General features: G+C 48.0%; 1 protein-coding gene across 1 annotated transcript in view; it reads right to left on the reverse strand.

The window, feature by feature from the left end:
• Positions 1–20,626, reverse strand: part of LOC146839137 (uncharacterized) — a 37,532-nt gene extending 16,906 nt beyond the window's left edge. The window contains exon 1 of the mRNA XM_085603153.1: positions 20,529–20,626. The gene's annotated coding sequence lies outside the window, so the exon portion shown is untranslated. The remainder of the gene's footprint in view (positions 1–20,528) is intronic.
• Positions 20,627–21,433: the final 807 nt, after the last annotated feature.

The following is a 21,433-nucleotide window of genomic DNA, read 5'->3' on the forward strand; positions in this document are numbered from 1 at the left end:
CCTAGCTACACTTGTACCCACGTATTTGTGTGGAGAAAAATTAACTAGTTTAGGAGAGGTGATGGTATTTACTTATCCTTGAGCTTGTGCCATAATTTGCTCCTGTCGATTTTATCGAACACTTACGAGTAGTCTATAAAACACATGAATAGGGGGTGTTTTGCTGTTTTCGCTCCATCTATCATTAGGGACAGGGCAAGTATGTTCGTTGTTGTACCCATGCCCTTTCAAAAGCCCGTCTGACTTACGGGTATAATAGATTTTTCATCTGTCCAGGTAATGAGATCTTCCAGAAGTAGACCAGCATAATATTTCACCTCGACATCGATTAAAGCCACAAGCCTATAGCTGTTTGCTAAGTTCTGGGCGTAGTTGACGGAGTACCATTACACGGAATTATGCAGAATTGATCAAAAACTCTGTGCATTCCGCTCTGCAACTCCATTCCGTATCACCACAATTTATAAAACAGAAACCTCATAAATAACTCTAATATTACATGCTAAAATGCATATAATCATCTCACAAAAGTAAAAATGAAAATATAGCAAGCAGTGAGAGAGGTGATGATTTTGATGTCCTCACAAACCTAGGGAGAGAACCAAGCAGATGCCTTGAACACAAAGATCACATCATGCTGAAGGATTGGTGGTGGTCCCAGCCCCCTAGGACCACCCCAAGCACAGTTATGGGCAAAAAAATACAATCCCAACCAAAGGCCCTGCAAAGCATTATGGGACGATATTCTAGAGTGCAGTGAATAATATAGTATGCAATATCAAAACATTCAAGGGGCAGGCTCTCGGGCTCAGCTGAGAGCTAATACTATAATATTCACTAAACTCTAGAATCTTGCCCCATAATGCTAGTGTAGATGCAAGATGTGGAAAATCCGTATTAATCACTGAAGGATTTTGTTGAAATCCTGAATTTGTTGAGAATTTAGCATTTTATTCTGTATTGGGCTGTGGGGCCATCGAGACTGAAGGAATGTTCCAATTTGACTGTCTTTGATTCTACATGCTCGTCACAGAGGCCAGTTGGGCTGGGACCATTGGCTGTGACATCCCATTCTGTGCCATCTGATTCATGTTCCCATTTACAAGTTTGCTGCAAGCATGGCAAAGAGTGTGTCTTATTCTGCACACTATTAATATTTTAGGTATTTATATTGCCATGGTTAGTAAAACTGATACCTTGAGAAAAGACATTTCTGGATGCAACGCTAAAAGACAGGCAGACACAAAACCACACGCGCCCTCTTTGTCCGGTCTTTGACTTTGCTATATTGTGTAAATCTGCACAAACTTGTGTCGGTCTCATTATTTTTAATCAATTGACTTGCTTAATCCTTTGTCTTTAAATTGAATGATCAACTCTTTATACTTTTGCACAACAATCTCTGGTTATTTTGAGGCGCTTCACTCTGTGGCTCCTCAACTGGCCAGTTTACAACCAACTTTAAGTCATTCCAGAAATCTCTAGGGACAACAATTTCAAAGACCATATTCAAACCCATCCAAAGCACCTTCAAAACAGTTACAATCTTCCCCCCTCTGAGCACCACATTTCTGGCTGCTTCTAAGCTTGTGGAAATGTGTCCAGAATTTCAAAAGATCAGCTCTCGACCACGGCACATGCACATGCGCTCCTCCATGCACTTCTCAAAGGAAATTCTTTTACATCAACTGTTTCCGACTCTGAACCACATTCGTCAGCATTCCCTCTTTCTTTATTTTTCCTTTGTGATTTTCTCCCCTTCGTTGTAAATTTGTTTTTTATCTCTTCACATCATTCCAATCTCTTATTGTATTTATTAGTTCTCTCAGATGTGTTCTCAATGGTACAATTGTCACACCTCATATTGCTGAATTCACATTATGCTCTTTTGATAAATCCTCAAGTTTCTCATAACCGTAATGAGAAGCGTAATAAGCATAATGCTGTTCAAGCGGCAACCACAATCCTAGTCAGAGTAAGGGGTGCTTTCCCCCGCCAGTTATGTTGCAAGTGGATTCACTTTGTAGAGATTTGGAGACTGTAATGTCCTCTCCTTGTTGTCACCATTATGTGCATCAGTACAGTGTAGTGAACCCGATTACAAAACATCACATTGATTAAAGTCTATGAAGGATACATCACCGTTTGTGTGTATCGGGCACAGTGCACAGTGAGGACTCGAGGGAACTGCTTGGATGACTCCTGCAGTTCTGTAGAGCAGGGTACAGAATCACCCATACTACTGGTTTTTACACGCGTTGTGCCCAGGATCAATGAGCCTTGAGCTTTAGAAGCACGCGGTCCCTTTTAATGTGTAAATGTAGGTGGCGGTACCCGTTAGTGGCTGTTATCCGGCTCTACCTTGTATCTGGGCGAGGAAGCCTCATGGGGTCTGTGGAGGAAGGCGGGTCTGTTGTGATGTAATGATCAGTGGTTGAGATTAGGACCTCAACTTCCCTGGAAATGGCAGCACATCCCTTTATGCCTAATGAGGTTCATGACATTACAGGAAATAATATCACACTACAATAGACCCAGTGTGGCTACAGTCGGCGATGACATCAGGAAAACAACATGAGAAGACATAGATTAAAGACTTACAAGGACTGCCTCAATGACACTTCCTTCACCAAGGTACGCGTGTAGTGAAGTGTTGGGAGCTTCAATAGCTGCGGCGAGGCAGGAAAGGTATGATATGGTGTGGCTCACTGGTTAGAGGCGGCAGACCCGTAAGCAGAAGTCGGCCCGGGACCACGGTTTGATTCCCGCCGCTGCAGGGTCTTGGGCCAAGGTCAGCGGACTCGATAATTCTCTCGGTGCCTACTCTAACCACGGATCCCACTCAGCAACTCTGGGCAATAGCTTGCTTATCTCCACTTACGGCCCCATCAGCGCCGGGGATGCTTGTCTTCACCTTGGAGATTCCCAGTAGGGATCATCTCACAGGGAAAGCCAGGATGGGTTCCCCAGTTGCGCGCAGCGCCGGGATACTCCTGAGTAACTGCGCGCTTTACAAATGCAATATAACATAACATAACATAACATATGGCTTTCTACTCTCCATTGCAGAGCCAGGCAAGGACCAGACTGCACAGCCCGATCTCCCTTCAGCGACATGGAAGAGATGGCAGTACAGCTGCACCAATATCTCTTCCGCTCCCTTGAAAGGCCTGATAAGGACCAGGATGCATTGCTTATTCTTTCACTCTTGCATGGCCTGGTATGGACCAGGATGCATAGCTTGTTCTTTCACTCTTGCATGGCCTCGTATGGACCAGGATGCATTGCTTGTTCTTTCACTCTTGCATGACCTGGGAGGGCTAGGATGCTGAGCCAGGGCTTGGGGAGAACCAACATGTAAGCCAGGGCCTGGTGGGGACCAAGATGTGAGCCAGAGGCTAGTGACGACCAGGATGTGAGCCAGAGGCATGTTGGGAACCAGGATGTCAGCCGGGGCCTGGGGAGGATCATGATGTTGCTGGGGCTGGTGGGGACCAGGATGTCAGCCGGGGCCTCCTGAAGACCAGCGTATGAGACTGGTGAGGAGCAGAGCATGACCAGTGGCCTGGTGGGGACCAGAATGTAAGCCGGGGCCTGGTGAGGACAAGGATGTGAGCTGGAGGCATGGTGGGAACCAGGATGTGAGCCGAGGCCAAAGGGAAGGTCAGGATGTCAGCCAGGGCTGGTGGGGACCAGGATGTGAGCCAGGGCCTGGTGTGGACGAGAATGTGAGCCGGGTCCTGGTGTGTAAAGGGATGCTGAGCCGGGCCTGGCGAAGACCAGGGAACTGAGCTGCTCCTGGTGAGGACTAGCATGAGGGCAGGGCTTGGTATGGACCTGGATGAGAGCCAGGGCCTGGTGAGAATCAGGGTGTGACCCGTGGCATGGTGGGGACCAGGATGTGAGCTGGGGCCTGGTGAGGACCAGGATGTGAGCCGGGGCCTGGTGGGGACAAGGATGTGAGCCGGGGCCTGGTGAGGACCAGGATGTGAGCTGGGGCCTGGTGAGGACAAGGATGTGAGTCGGAGCCTGGTGAGGACCAAGATGTGAGCCAGGGCATGGTGGGGACCTGGATGTGAGCCAGGGTGTGGTGTAGACTAGGATGTGATCCATGTGATATGTAAATATTGAGGTACCCTGAGTGGGTATGTGCTGCGACTAGATCACAGACTAGCCAGAAGGGAAAGGCTGGACACTTGGACCCTGGAACAAAGGGCCAAGCATCCAATGACAAGGGTGTTGGGCCTTGTGAGCCAGCCCAGGGAGCTCCAGAGGTGCAGGAGGAAACTGACCCTGATAGGGACGATCTGGCCTCTGAGGGAGGGACTCCATCCCTGCCAGGGCTGGCAGATTTGGCAGAACTGACAGGAGCAGGTGGGCCTTCCGGAGAGGAGTTCTGTAAGGGGCAGAGAGACTGTCCCGCCCTTGAGAGCTTGAGGCAGATTGCCTCTAAGCCGGAAGAAGGGGATGACAGTGAGTTTCACAGAATCTCCTGGGAAGATGGACTGCTTTATACTGAGGCCAGAAACCTCAAGGAGGGGGCCACCAGGAGGTTGATGGTGCCCCGGAAGTATAGAGAGTTCATCCTGACTTTTGGTCATGATATCCCCTTGGCAGCACATTTGGGACAGACAAAGACATGGAACTGGTTGGTGAACCAATTCTACTGGCCCCATATGTCTGCTCCTATGTCACCTGTCAGGCCAGTGGGAAGGCAGGGGGCGAGACAAAGGCTCCCCTAATACCGCTGCCAGTGGTTGGGGTTCCTTTTGAAAGGGTGGAGATGGACATTGTTGGTCCCCTGGACCCACCTACTGCATCATGGAATAGGTACATCTTGGTGATAGTGGACCATGCCACTAGGTACCCTGAAGCAATCCCTCTTAGAACCATAGATGCTCCTGAGGTGGGTAGGGCACTGCTTGGTGTGTTCATCAGAGAGGGTTTTCCTAAATAGATTGTGTCAGATAGGGGCCCAAACTTTCTGTCTAGCTATCTGACTGTGATGTGGGATGATTGTGGTGTCAACTACAAGTTCACCACCACATATCACTCCCAGACTAATGGTCTGGTGGAGTGGTTTAACAAGACCATGAAGGGCATGATCAATGGGTTGTCTGAGAAACTCAGGAGGAGATGGGATGTTCTCCTCCCATGCCTACTGTTTGCATACAGGGAGGTTCCACAGAAAGGGGTTGGTTTTAGTCCCTTGGAATTGTTGTTTGGACACCCTGTCAGGGGTCCATTGTGCCAGCTGAGAGAGCCTTTAGAGACGCCTCTGCAGAAGCAAGGACAAAGTGCTGGACTATGTGCTAGGCCTGAGATCTAGAATGGCCTAGTATATGTACAAGGCAAGCAGAAAACTGGAGGCTAGCCAGAGGCTCGCGAAGCACTGGTAGGATCAAAATGCTACTATGCTTGAGAAGACTCCTGGACAGTTGACGCTGGAGTTGGAGCCTGTGGCTCCCAGGATCCTTGATGACAAATGGAGTGGGCCCTACCCAATCTTAGAAAAGAAGGGTGAGGTTACCAATGTGGTCGACATTGACAACCACAGGAACCCTCATAGGGTCCTACATGTGAACAGATTGAATCCCCACCATGACAGGGCAGATATGACCATGTTACTAGTCACTGATGAGGTAGTGGAGGAGGAAATCGAGCCAGTGCCTGACCTCCTCTCCAATAAAGTGCAAGATGGGTCAGTGGAGGGAGTGGTACCCTCTCCCAAATTGACAGGCTAGCAGCACAGAGACTGTAAGCAGGTGCTGGTGCAGCTTGCTGGCCTATTCTCTGTTCACCACATTGACACTGGTGACAGCCCACCTGTCAAAAATAAACTGTACAGGTTGTCTGACCATTTCAGTGCCAGCATTAAAGCTGAGGTAGGTAAGATGCTGGAGTCCAGGGTAACTGAACCTTCTGACAGTCCATGGGCCAGCTCAGTGGGGCTGGTGCCCAAGCCTAATCCACAGGGTGGAGGGGCAAAAGTGTTAAGGTTCTGTGTGGACTACAGAGGACTTAATGCAATCACAAAGACAGATGCTCACCCTATACCTAGAGCTGATGAGCTCAGTGATAGGGTAGGGGCTGCTAAGTACCCGAGTACATTTGATTTGACTTCAGGCTAATGGCAGATTGTCCTCACTGAAGGAGCGAAGACGAGGTCAGCATTCTCCACCCCAGAGGGACATATAAGTTCAAAGTAATGCCCTTTGGCTTAAAGAATGCAGCTGCCACCTTCCAAAGGTTGGTGAACAGGGTCCTGTCTGGGTTGGAACAGTTCAGTGCAGCTTATCTGGATAATATAGATGTGTACAGCTCCACCCGGGAGGATCACTTAAGCCAACTGAGGGAAGTGCTTCAGGCCATGCAGCAGGCAGGCCTGACTAATAAGGCAAGTAAGTTCCAAAAAAGGGCAGAGTTATGTGGTGTACATGGGTCACCTGGTAGGTGGAGGCCATGTACAGCCTCTCCAGGCCAAAATTCAAACTATTCTGTATTGGACGGCTCCTCTCACCCTGACACAGGTCAGGGCATTCCTTGGACTGACTAGGTACTATAGAAGGTATTTTCAGAATTATGGGACAATTGTGGCTCCCCAGACAGAACTTACTTAAGAAGATACCCAAGAAAGTGGATTGGACCCCAGAGAATCATAAGGCTTGTGACACTCTGAAAGCTGCTGTGTCCAGCACCAGTGCGGCTGACCCCTGACTACACAAAGGAATGGGTGGTTCAGACAAATATTTCAGAACATGGGATTGGGGCAGTGTTGTCACATTTAAGTAAAGAGGGCTTTGATTAGCCAGTTGCCTTCCTTAGCAGGAGGCTTCTTCCCAGAGAGCAGAGGAGGAGTGCCATTGAGAGAGAGGCTTTTGCTGTGGTTTGGTCCCTGAAAAAGCTGAGGCCATATTTGTTTGGGACTGACCTTCGTGTTCAAACTGACCACAGGCCTCTCAGATGGCTCGTGTAGATGTGAGGGGAGAATCCCACGTTGTTAAAGTGGTCTATTTCCCTAAAGGGAATGGACTTCTCTGTGGGACACAGACCTAGGGTTGCCCATGCCAATGCTGAAAGACTTTCCAGGTTTTTCCACTCAGCTGATGAGGACTACCAGGGTGTAAGTTAGTAACACATCACTTTTCGTTTGGGGGAGTGCGGCTATGCCGCAAAGTCATCCTGTGTCCTCGGCACCCCCATTCGTTTTGCTGACTGGTACTGGTGGTAACTGACTGTCCCTGGGCTTTGCCTAACCGGGCCCAGGGCCAGTGCTATGATGAAAACACAATAGGAATACAATGAAAACACCTACTTACACTAGGGCACACTATGGGTTAGGGTGCCCCTATGATTGGCATGGCCTCCCCTATAAGGCCCTAGTACATAATAGGGCTGGGGATTAAAACTACCTTTAAGTCCCTAGTACATAATAGGACACGGCACTTTAGAGGCCAGCATCATGCGTGCACTGCTGGAGCCAGAGGTCAGTTTGAAAGCCGCCCTGTGTTGCAGGTCAGTTTTTAACATGTAAATTGTGCCCAATCTCGACTTTGGTATTTTGGGCAGTGAAAAACAAATAAACTACAATATTTTGCCATATTAGGTACCCCCAGGGCCTCCCCTAGGTGTCCTAGAGGTGGGGGTGGGGTGGGGGCGGTCAGGTACTTATAAGGAGGACCCTTATTAAATAGGTTGTATATGCCTTGGGGTTAGTGAGATTGCACATTTCATTTCCACATTGTAGTAAAGTGCTTCTCAAAATCGACTTTTCTGCTAGGAGCACTGTGGAGTGAAGAGCTGCAATATTTGTACATATTCAGTACCCCTACAGTCTACCCTGGGTGTTCCAGGTGTGGGGGGTCATGTAGATATAGGCAGGGTCCTTATAAAAGATGTTTTATAAGCCCTGGTGTTGGAGAAATTGCCCAGTTCATTTGTCGTATTGCAGATCCCCAGCCACACAGGTTAACGTGGCATTCAGTGATTAATTATAATCTCCCGCACGGAAACAGAGATAAAATATCATTCAAGGACTCAATAGAATGGTAATGATAAATCCAAGAATATCCTATTGTTGGATTTATCCTAAAATGTACAGGCAAGAAGTTACACGTCGTTCTTGTCTGTAAGCCAACATTCAGCCCGCTAGTGCTCTCACCTGATTGGCCAGAGTTAAGTGGGTTAGCCAGGCTGCTTTGATGGAAGTGATAAGTAGCCCCTGGGGTGAAGGAGCCATTCTGGGAGGAGAGGGTTCTGCTGCATAGGAATGCACGAACAAGGGGGAGGGGTTGTAAACTATGATCTTCAAAAGAAGGAGAGGACAGGCAGAAGAAGCCACTTTCATTTACACCCCTACCCTCTGAACCCAGCCAGGTGGCAGACTTAAGGAAGGAATGTGCAGATGCCAGGGGGAGGGAGAATATGGAGATGAGCCATCCTGGAGGGTGGTTTAGTCAGCTCATGTCTCTCTTCAGAGACTTCAGCCATATTGCCCTCCTGTACGACCCCAGAGAACACTGAATAAGTATCTGGTGCCACTCAGCTCTGCTGCTTGAAACTGAGAAAAGAAGAAGGACAGCCAAGCTGGACACTTGATTTGCACCATCAGGCCCTGCATTCTAAATGACTGCGCCTGCTGCATTACCTGAACTACAGCCCTTTGGATGTAGCTTGTTTCAAGAGGAATAAAGAGTGTGCTCCCTACAAGCTACAGGTTAACAGAGCTCACCTGCATCAACACCACCAACAGTCCCCTGCCTGGAGTGTATCCAGTGGACTTTTAATGGTGCTGTCCAGGTGCATTGTGGGAATTGTGGTCCCAACCTTTCAAGGACAATTTTGGAGATTCCAGACCCTTGGATTGTGTTTTGGACACTTTGGACCAACAAGAGGAACTTCAGGATGAAGTTCCAGACGTTTGGTGAACTTTTGTGAGATAGCTCCATAGGGAGACCAGACTCTCACAGAAAGGCAATCCGGCGAACCCTCACTGAATCCGGACTGCTGGAGGAGGTTGCACGACGTCTGGTGAGAAATCCTCCAGAAAAGTTTCTAAGTGTGAAGGTAAAATCTTGACCGGGGCCTCCCGCTTAGTGTATCCAACCAGGGATCCATCTCGGTCGGCCTCAAACTTTGACCTTGTCCCGGTCAGAGGCAACCAAATGTCCAGAAGTGACTATTGGTTTCTAAGCACTAAAAAGTGTTTAATCTTTAAAAATGTATATCTCTGGTTCCCTACATTAAAATTTTTTTTGTTTTGATGTTATTTAAAACATAAACATATTTTCTATTTTTATAAATTGGTGTTGAATTTTTATTGTGGGTTGTGTCTTAATTAATTACTGAATTGGTGTTTTTAAATTCTTTACATACCTGTCCCAGATGTTAAGCCTGCCTGCTCACAGCCAAGCTACCACGGGTTGAGCATCGGAATACTCTTCTGAGACCTATTCTGAGCCCTATATCGTGTCCGTGGTATTATTGTCAGTGGTAGATATATATTAACCACTATTAATAATCCACTTTCCAACAACAGGCCTCACCTCCCCTGCCTGCTCTGGAGAGACCTCCTCCTCTCTGCACTCCCCTCCCCGTTGACAGGCCTCACCTCCTCTGCACCCTCCAGACAGGCCTCACCACCTCCGCAACCCTACTGGACAGACCTCATGTCCTCTGCACCCCTCCTAGAATCACCCCACCTCCTCTGAACCCCCCCAAGCACGGGACAGGCCTCCCCTCCTCTTCATCTCCTGAACAGTCCTCACCTCCTCTGCACCTCGTTGGATAGGCCCTACGTCCTCTGCAGCCCCCGGACAGGCCTCGCCACCTCTTCACACCTTCTGGACAGGCTCCAACTCCTCCAACCCCCAGTTCAAGACAAGCCTCCACTCCTGGACAGGCCTCATCTGCTTTGCACCCCCTGGACAGGTAAGGCCTCACCTCCTCTGCACCCTCCTGGACAGGCCTCACTTCCTCTGCAAACCCTGGACAGGGCAGGTCTCAACTCCCCAGACCAGACCCCCACCTCCCCCCCTGGACAGGTCTCCGTTCCTCTGCACCCCCAGGACAGGACAGGTCTCATGTCTGCATCCCCTCTGGACAGGCTGCACATTATCTGCACCCACAAAGCACAGGAAAGGCCTCACTTCATCTGCAACCCCCTGGATAGACCTTACCTCCTCTCCACTCCCTGGACAGGCCTCACCTCCTCTCAACACCCTGGACAGGACTCACCTCTGCACCCCCTGGACAGGCCTCACCTATGCACCCCTTAGACAGGTCCCACCTCCTCTGCACCCCGTGGTCAGGGCTCACCTACTCTGCACCACAGGACAGGCCTCACCTCAGCACCCCCTGAACAGGCCTCACCTCTGCAGTCCCTGGACAGGCCTCACATTCTCTGCACCCTGTGAAAAGGTCTCACCTTCTCTAAACCACCCCTGGACAGGCCTCACCTCCTCTGCACCTCCCTGGACAGGAATCACCTCCTCTGCACCCCCTGGACAGGCCTCACCTCCACTGTATCTCGGACAGGCCTCACCTCCTCTGCACACCCTGCATGGGCCTCACCTCCCCTGCACCCTATGGAATGGCCTCACTTCCTCTGCACCCACTGGACAGACCGCATGCCTTCTCTGCATTTTCTGGACAGGCCTCACCTCCTCTGCACTCCCCTGAACAGGACAGGACTCACCTACTTTGCACCCTCCTGGACAAGCCTCACCTCCTCTGCACCCCACTGGACAGGTCTCACCTACACGGCACACCCTGGACAGGCCTCACCTCCTCTGCACTCCCTGGACAGGCCTCACCTCTTCGGCACCCCCCTGGACAGATCTCACCTCTTCTCTGCCCTTGTGACAGATCTCAGCTCCTCTGTACCCCTTGGACAGGCCTCACTGTTATGTTCTATATAGGTACCCTAATATAGGCCCGGGTCACATCATATACCTTCACCTACATTATTTCCCCTACACTACACAATAAAAAAGCTTTTAGGATTGAACCTTTACCTAGTTCTAGTCCTGGGTGCAAAAGGAGGGTGTTTCCCTGAACAATAGCCTCCTATAACTTCATCAATGGACTCACACAGTATGAATGAATATTCATGAGGGTTCTTGGAAACCAGGCAGAAGCTACACCACCTGCATAATATCTACGTGCAAGGTTCATCCCCTACGTCATCCTTAAATCCAACAATGGCTAATACAAGGGACAAGGGACAAAGAAACATTAGCTACTTTCTGTAGTTCTACAGCACATCAGAGAGAGGAGATCAGGACTTCCATGCCGACACACTGACGCGAGACGCGGAGGTTCCTGCATGCAGACAATCCAGCTCGCAGTGGTCTGAATATCCCTTGCGGGGTGTCCAGCTCAAGACCAGAACGGGGGTCCCACAGTCTCTCAATTCAGGTAATGGGGTTTGACTTATCCTAGGAGGATTCTTGGCTTAGCACCTACACACATGCTAGGTACACTTAGATACATCTAGTTAGGATTACATCGTAGGAGTACACATTTATTACTGTCATGTATTTTATATGCTTGTATGCATTCATGATTTTAGCAGAATGATAGAAATCTATCATCCTTTTACGTTTCTAGTGCTTCTAGTTGTCTATATCCTGCACTGTCTATTGATTGTCTCAGCACATCTATTTTACACTAGAATAATGACTTTTCAATAAATACTTATTGACAACGTCCCAACCATTTACTCTGTGTATCTATCTGAACGAAAGTGAGCACGAGTGACTGAGCGAAAAGTGGTGCATTATTTCCACGGCCCTGAGGGATCGGGGTGGTCATGTTCGATAGTTGCCAGGAACTATCCCCTCCTTGGTAAGAGGAGTTTCCAGTGGCACTGTGAGCTAGCTGCTATACAGGCCAACATACCCGATAGAGGTGTCCAGAATCAGTCTGACACCAATCCTATAGTCTATGTTGTCTAAACGTGCAGAACCTATAAAGGGATATAGGAACTACACAACATGACGTCGCCAACGTTGGTTGGGCACTTATTTAATAATAGAATCTGAGTAGTTCAGTCGTGCTAATCTCAGAGACCCTTCTCACATATTCCAGAGACGTCTGGAGTGGGAGGGCACAAAAATTCCGGCACAGCTGAGTAGTCTAAATACTATTTATTGGCTGCTGGTTAATCAAGCTTGAGGGACACATTGCTCCTAGAATTGTGTATAAACACCTTATCTCAAAGCCTAACAAGGCCCTTCTTAATAAAAACATTAAAAGGAGAGGCAGTGGAACAACAACTGCAGTTCAATGCCACAGATGATGAAAATGATGCAGATGCAATTCAAATGACACCAAACGTCAGAAATGCCGTCACCATAAAATTGGGTGCGTATGGTTTCACATCCATGGGTGGAACGGTAACATTTGTGATTGAGGTACACGAATCCTATAGAACAGAGGTATTCTATTCATGGGTTACAGTCCCAGCAGCAAATGCAATAACAAAAACATTTCATTTCTACACAGAAGATGAAGTGCCAAATGACTATAATCCTTACGAATATATTGAAATTCCACTAATTTACCAGGAACACCTATACTGGTTTAAAGGCGCCCTCCCCCATACTAGGAACAGAGTGAGACTGGGTCCGCTCGGAAGAGACAGAGCAACATGGACAGTATTAGCGGCCTAAACACCACACCCTGACATTGAGACAATGCCAGGAGGAGATTTACTTATACTCCACAAAGAACTAATAAGACTATACAGAAACATGACAATTTGTAATGAGAACACTCACACTACAGCCAACACCGGCTACAACAACAACAGGACCAGTCCAGACTTCTAAAACCAAGATCACACCACAAACATGACATGCAGTAATGGACAAATTCCCACAAAACGTGAGCAAATGCCTTTCTGGATAGCTCAGAAAATAACACGGCTGGAGGCAGTGTTTCCACACACTACCCCGCATGAAAAACACAGAATGTTAACAACCTGCTTGCCAATGGGAGTAGCTCCCCTGATAGAGGTTTGTACCTCTTGGGGTACAGTTTTCGCTGCCATATATTCCAGAACTTATGGTAATCCCTCCTCAGCTGTAATACCAGATGTAGAGAGACAGATACAGAACGAGTGCGGAGCAGAACCTGCTCTGAATTTGGGGATGAAATTACTGGGTAATTATGCCCGGGTATCAGCTATATTATTAGCAAATATTAAAGGTGAGGCAGCATCAGTGGCAATATAATATAGAAAGATAAAACAAAAATATTAGAGCAAGAAAACGTAGCCACCAAGGGAATTAACCTAGATTGTCCCAATCCTTCTGTAGGACAAAAAAGTAGCGTAACAGAATCAACACCCACACTGATTAAACTTACCGAGTACCCATACTTAAGCTACCAAGTGTTCCCGACAACTTAAGCGCCTAGGATTCTCCATCTCAAGATCAACACAATAAATCATTGGAAAGACAGCTAAAAGCCCCTACGATTCTATCAAAGCGGAAACGTAAATGACTGAGAAAATCCAGAAAGCGCAAATAAACAAGCCAGGTATCAGATCAGTCCCTGGCAACATCAATTCAAACACCGCAAGAAGATATCGTAACCCATAGCAGTACGGAAGCGGCAACCCCCAAGGAGTAATCAACTTTTTCCCCAAATTTGCCTGTCACGTTCAATACCTCGAACCAAAACTTAAGGGAGTCGCCTCCGCCAAGGAAATTATATAGTTTATTCAAATCTGGAGCTGGGAAGGGAAAATAAAATTCTAAAACTCAGGCAACACAAGTATCAGTGAGATGCCTCAAGTCGGCAGCAAGGAAAATAAACCAGGGCGCGCCCACCTCGGTTGAAGAAACCGGTACCGACGTAAGGCGACCTGCGGAAACAAATGGGGGAGGCGCAAACCACCAACAAAAAAACAGATCAGAACCTCGGGATCCATCCCAGACCCCACGAGAGCCAATGGTGGCGAAATACACGGAAAAGATTTTGCATAATGAATTGGAGTACGATCCCCCAGTTAATAACAAAGTCGTCTTCAATCCACAATACGCCTCAAGGGGAACGCACAACATATTAAATAGAAATGTCTTGCTAAAATTATTCCAAGCTCTCCCATCCCTAAATCACATAAACACCAACGACATCGAAAGTATTGAATTTAATCAAAACCTGAGTTTCACCGGTCACGAAGTTACAATAGCCACATTTTCCAATAAAATGCACATCGACCTCATTTGGCAGCAGAAGGACACGTTTGCCAAATGGGGAATTGAGTTAAAAAAGATAACTCCCCCGCGTTATCCCAGCCCATTACAACCACTCCCTAATACCACGAGTCTCCTAAAAGGGGCAAAAGGCCCAGATCATCAAAGTCAAACGAGGGATAAAGAGCACCAGGCCAGGAAAACTACTATCACTCTTGATTACCCCGAAGCCGGGAAGCTTTCGACCCCTTGGGTATTAAATAGAGAAGGCACATCCTTGGGAATGGCATGAACATCTTCAACACTAGCCTCCCATTCACACCACGGATGTAACATCTGCTCCTGGAACGTGCACGGCCTTCACTCAAAATTAGAAGACCCAGATTTCATGGATTTTATCACACAATATAACATTCTCCTTTTTCAAGAATCTTGGCGGACAACTCCATCCCCAATAATAGGTTTTAAGGAATTTCTGAACCCAGCTAAGAGAGCCACCAAATACGGAAGAGCAAAAGGAGGTCTCTCTACTTTTATTTCTACAGAAATTCCATGGCAGGCTTCCATTGTAGATTTAGATTGCTCCTGGATGTTGTGCGTCAAAATAGACGTCCCGGAGACCTACACCCTGCTCATCCTCAACATCTATATTCACCCTGCATCTAATCTAAAGAAGCTAAGAATTGAACAATTAATTACTTCATTAAAAACATTAAAACTTGCCTATTTAGATGCTAAAATCATTCTGTCGGGCGACTTTAATATGAATTTACAATACGATAGGAGTAAGGGAAAAAAGGGCCCCATACAAGCCCCCAACCGACAGGATACTTCCTGCAAGAAATGCGCATCTCGCTTGAAAGACCTTTCAATGCGCATACTCAATGGCCAAGGCCCGGCCGACCGGCCCGCAGCATACACCAGGGTTACACAAAAAACACGCTCTACTATAGATTACACCTTTACAGATTACGACCTTTTTCCATACATCGCGAATTTTCAGATAAAAGATAGGGCGGAAAGTGATCATCAGCAACAATCTTTTACATTATTAATATCTTTCAAAACCTCAGCGAAAGTAAATGCGCTATCATCTTTAACACAATGTTATAATTTAAAACGCCTCCGCTGGAATAAGAACAACATCGAGGCCATCGCAAACACTTACACCAGTCTTTTGGAAAAGTCCAATCCCGAAACACTAACCATAAAAACTTGGGAGTTTTTTATATATGAAATTAGCAATATATTTTTTAAAAATACCCATGCCCGCAAAGCTGGAAATTCAAGAGGGGCCGCCTGGTTTATCAATAATCTGAGGAAACAAAAACAACAACTAAATAAATACCTCAGACAATTACGATCTCGGGGACCAGAATGCCACCAGGAACTTCTGCTGTTAATCGCAAAAACTAGAAAACAGCTAATAAATTACATAAAACTCACAAAAAAAGAGCACCAAGAACATATCTGGGCCAAACTTCATTACGCTTGCAAATTGGGGGATTCCAGGCTTTTTTGGGAACAAATAAACCAACTAACCAATGGCCGGAATCAACATCATCATTCGGATATACTGGAGGCCACATGGAGAACCTACATCGAACTCCTATACAACGGAGCTGCACCTCGATAGGCTTCAAACTGTGAAGCACTAACAGTGAAGGAGGCTGGAGGCCGAGATAAAGTTAATGGTATCAATAACCTCGAACCACTTGAGGATTCAGTGTTGTTCACAGAAATTCAAGTGCTAAAAATGATAAAGAACTTAAAATCGGAGGGAGCCCCAGGTCCGAACGGACTACCAAATGCCCTGTTTCGACATGACCCCGCATTCTGGTCCCAAGTTCTGACTCCTCTTTTTTCCAAAGTTACAGCAGATTGTTTGATCCCTGAGTCCTGGAGAGGAAGTGTCCTTAATCCAATCTATAAGTCGGGTTCCCGTTCGGACCCCTCCAACTACAGACTGATTGCGTTGATCGATGTAGAGGCGAAAATTTACGCATCTAATCTCTTAGTAGAATTAGAGGCTTGGGTTAGTCTAAAAAACCAAATACCTCCCACGCAAACCGGATTTCGGGCGGGGATGGGCACCCTAACGAACATCTCTGCGGTCACTCTTTTAGCTAATCAGGCCTTCATAAAACCAAGGCCCATGTATGCCTGCTTCGTGGACCTTAAAGCGGCCTTCGACAAAGTTTCGAGAGCCTCTCTATGGGCTAAAATGCAGGCCTGGGGGGTCCCGTCTAGACTCTTGGAGGCCATTATCAACCTGTACTCTCACACCTGGGCACAAATCAAGAAAGGAGACGGGTCCAGTGCCACCGGCAAGATCCCAACATTAAATGGGCTAAAACAAGGTTGCGTATTAGCGCCTTGTTTGTTCAACATTTATACGTCAGATCTTGACAAGTGCCTTCAGTCAATTCCAGCTGACCCCCCAAAACTGGGCAAATAACCAACGCCATGCCTTCAGTACGCAGATGACATAGTACTGCTAGCACAAACACCAGCTGGCCTGCAGAAACTGATCACGGGACTAGGAGCCTACACCACCTTCAACCAGCTTACGATCAATCACCAAAAGACTAAAGTAATGCGTTTTTCAAAAGATAATAAAACACCGTCCAGGTATACCTTCTCCTGGAAATTGGGCGAACAACCATTGGCCCGCGTTACCTCCTACAAATATCTAGGCTTCGTGCTAGACAGCAAGCTTAACTTTAAACAACACGTGGAACAAGGAAGTATAAAAGCATAAAAGCAAAACAACTGTTGTTCGCCTTTAAAGTCCTGAAAAAAAAGCTCATAGGTTGTTCTACCAGTCTCTTGCTACAAGTGATAACCGCAAAATTTCTACCCTCCATCTCGTATGGCTCAGAAATCTTGAACACCAAAGATGCCACCACCCTAAATACAGCACAATCCATATTTTTCAAAAGACTGTTCTCAACCCCGTTACACATCTCACAAGACCAAATCCGTTTAGATTTTGGATAAAAAAATCAGATTATGGCCACACAAGGTGCCTTAGTGAAGTACTACTGGAGGATGAGGGAGGCAGAAGATAACACTCTAGCCCACCGTTGTTGGGTTGAGATTGAAAGTCAAGCTCGACAAGCTAACTCGACGACGACAATCCTGCAGGAATCCTTGTCGGCGTTACAGCTAGAGGAGTTCTGGTCAATACCAGTAACGTATTCTGGATTAAAAAACGCGGTGAATTCCGCAATTAAGAGGAACTCCCTACTAACTGACAAAAATACTTTTTTTTTAAAATACCACGCCTGGGATGTGATACAGACATATCAGAGGCTAAAACCGCAACGGTACCTGATTGAACATATCTCTTATCATAAAAAGCATTACCTGATGTTGCTACGACTGGGATCATTCCCCTCAAAAGATTTAACCCCGCAATGGAAATTCGTATGGCCATCGAAGGAATGTCGCCTTTGCTGTCAAGGGGAGGAGTCATTATTACATTTATTATGCATATGCCCTTTTTTACTGAAAACACGCAAATCCATTCTTCGGGAGATTTTAAGGAATGAGCAGATCAGAACATGTAGAGCTGCGGTCATTAGGTGTCTCGGAGGGCTCTCGACTCCACTCTCCTGTAGCGCCATAAAAAATTCTGGAAAACAGCAGCAAAAGAATTGGACACAATTTCTACAAGCCAAGTAGCTATTATACAACCCGCTGGCTGACTTCTTACTGTGGTCATGGTTCTTTTAAGGTTTTCTTTTTTGATTAATGTTTAAAAAAAAAAAAAAATTCATAACAATAATTTTTATACACATATGCTCATTTCATGTTTAGAATCAGTACTTTATGATGGTTTGCCATCCTTTTATGATTTTTAAATAATCAATAAAATAATTACTGGGGTTTTATTCTTTCTTTTCTGGTTGGGCTTAGTTACTGTTTTCTACTTGCTTATTAGTGGTACTTATCTTAGACAGAGCTCTGCAGCTTCGAACGTGAACTTGATTTTAAAACCACATGTTTCTTCACGCCGTGAACAAAGAGACTTGTCCAATGTGAACATTACAGCGATTCCTATTCCTGATGGGATAGTTTGGGACAAGGTTGGCTATGATGTATTCGGACCTACGGAACTTTTAAAAATAGCACAAGTATTTAAAATTTTGTTAAATTACATCATTACCTCCAGTACATTTTCTGATGATTGGGACTCTGAAACTGTTAATAACATGTTGTCTGATTTAGAAAAAAAATGCCCCATTTCCGAACACCGAAATGTTAGAAGGTACTTCAGACTATGACACTTTGTACGGTTACAGACATTATGGTCATCTTTTTTTTTCACAAATCTATATCACGTAGAAATGATTTCGAGCACCGCCAGTGGGAACATTGCCCTAAACCACCAAAAAGTAGTTCGCAAACATTTGCACAGAAATGTTCATATTTTACAAGGTTTAACACTTCTGACCCAACCTCATATTATTATAAAGTTGCACCCACATCGGCACTGAAAAATATGTTGACAAACACAAAACAGATTTACTCTGCTTCCTTTATTGCCCAACTGTCTGAACAGGATTTCGTCCTATGGAAGGACACTAGACTTAAAATCAGTCTGGGGTTCTAGAGTCTGGCAAGTCCAGGAAACAGAAGCGCTATTTAGAGCATGCCTCATTCCACAGCAGATGATATTTCTGAATAACACCGTGCAACAGACATCCTGTCTTGGACTAGCCAAGAACAAGGACCTGAACACACCTCGGTTTCCAACACCGTCACAAATGGAGGGGTGCAAAATTCAACATCACAAGAAGGGGCAAAAATAGATGACATTTTTCAGTACAATAGATCAGACCCTGATTGGAAAGGATGGTTGGTTTGGCCCATAGACACGAACAGATGTCAGAAAAGATTCTGGGGTACCAACAAAGGGTTCAGTATCCATAGGCCAGACCCACGCTACGCAAAAAGAGAACATCCGGGGGTGGTGACATCATACAGTGTTGGGAAGTTGTGCCTTGATTGGTTGAAAACACTCACACAGGTGAAACATCTCTTATCCCTACCGTCAGATGATGTGGACCTACGGGATTTTTTATTAGGTTTCAGAAAGCCATGTGACAAACGTTTCTTATATGATCTCTTTAACGAAATCCGGAAAATCTCCCATCAAGAAGCAGCGGAGAGACTTAGAGAAATAGACAGGATTAACCTAGAAAAGGCGTTAGCTGTAGTGGACAATGCTATGACGACATTAACATCCAGGATTTCTTTACTGGGCAACATTGTATCTTCACCTATTGATGTACTAGAACAAGACTTGTCCATGTTACAACACGGGCAATCACAGCAACGTTCTATTATGGGTAAAGTCATAGCTCTATAAAAATGCATTAAATAAATAAATAAACCTCCCATGCAACCCTAGACAGGCCTCACCTCCTCTGCATGCTCCTGGACAGGCCTCATCTCCTCTGCACCCCTGGACAGACCTCACCTCCTCTGCACCCCCTGGACATGCCTCACCTCCTCTGCCCCCTGGACAGGCCTCTCCTCTTCTGCACCCCTGGACAGGCCTGACCTCCACTGCACCCCCCTGGACAGGGCTCACCTCCTCTGCCCCCCTGGACAGGTCTCACCTTCTCGGCCGACCTGGACAGGCCTCACCTCCGCTGCACCCCTGGACAGGCCTCACCTCTGCACCCCTGGACAGCCCCACCTCCTCTGCACCCCTGGACAGGCCTCATCTCCTCTGCCCCCTGGGCAGACCTCACCTCCTCTGCACCCCATGGACATGCCTCACCTCCTCTGCCCCCTGGACAGACCTCACCTCCTCTGCACCCCCTGGACATCCCTCACCTCCTCTGCCCCCTGGACAGGCCTCTCCTCTTTTGCACCCCTGGAGAGGCCTGACCTCCACTGCACCCCCCTGGACAGGGCTCACCTCCTCTGCCCCCCTGGACAGGTCTCACCTTCTCGGCCGACCTGGACAGGCCTCACCTCCACTGCACCCCTGGACAGGCCTCACCTCTGCACCCCTGGACAGCCCCACCTCCTCTGCACCCCTGGACAGGCCTCATCTCCTCTGCACCGCTGGCCAGACCTCAGCTCCTCTGCACCCCCTGGACATGCCTCACCTCCTCTGCCCCCTGGGCAGACCTCACCTCCTCTGCACCCCATGGACATGCCTCACCTCCTCTGCCCCTCTGGACAAGCCTCTCCTCTTCTGCACCCCTGGACAGGCCTTCCCTCCTCTACACCCCTGGACAGGCCTCACCTCCTCTACACCCCTGGACAGGCCTCACCTCCTCTGCACCCCTGGACAGGCCTCACCTCCTCTGCACCCCTGGACAGGCCTCTCGGTGCTTCTCACAGGAGCTCTCGGTGAAGGATTCTCATTAAGGACAGAGGAGTCCAGAGTTCATTCCACCACATACAGCGCCTCTGACTCCGCCCTGAGCCTCGGGGCGCAATGCACAGGCCCCGAAGATAGACACTGCTCCCCTGGACAGGCCTCTCCTCCTCTGCACCCCCGGACAGGCCTCACCTCCTCTTCAACCCTGGACAGGCCTCACCTCCTCTGCACCCCCTGGACAGGCCTCACCTCCTCTGACCCCTGGACAGGCCTCACCTCCTCTGCACCCCTGGACAGGCCTCACCTCCTCTGCACCCCTGGACAGGCCTCAGCTCTGCACCCCTGGACAGGCATCACTTCCTCTGACCCCTGGACAGGCCTCACCTCCTCTGCACCCCTATACAGGCCTCTCCTCTCCTCCTCTGCACCCCTGGACAGGCCTCTCGTCCTCTGCACCCATGGACCGGCCTCACCTCCTCTGCACCCCCTGGACAGGCCTCTCCTCCGCTGCACCCCTGGACAGGCCTCTCCTCCTCTGCACCCCCTGGACAGGCCTCACCTCCTCTACACCCCTGGACAGGCCTCACCTCCTCTGCCCCTGGACAGGCCTCACCTCCTCTGCACCCCCTGGACAGGTCTCACCTGCTCTGCACCGCTGGACAGGCCTCTCCTCTGCACCCCTCACCTCCACTGCAACCCCTGGACAGGCCTCACCTCCTATGCCCCCTGGACCGGCCTCGCCTCCTCTTCACCCCTGGACATGCAGGCCTCACCTCCTCTGCACCACTGGACAGGCCTCTCCTCCTCTGCACCCCTGGACAGGCCTCACCTCCACTGCACCCCTGGACAGGCCTCACCTCTGCACCCCTGGACAGCCCCACCT

This window comes from Triturus cristatus, chromosome 4_2 (assembly GCF_964204655.1).
Source record: "Triturus cristatus chromosome 4_2, aTriCri1.1, whole genome shotgun sequence".
Lineage (NCBI taxonomy): Eukaryota > Metazoa > Chordata > Amphibia > Caudata > Salamandridae > Triturus > Triturus cristatus.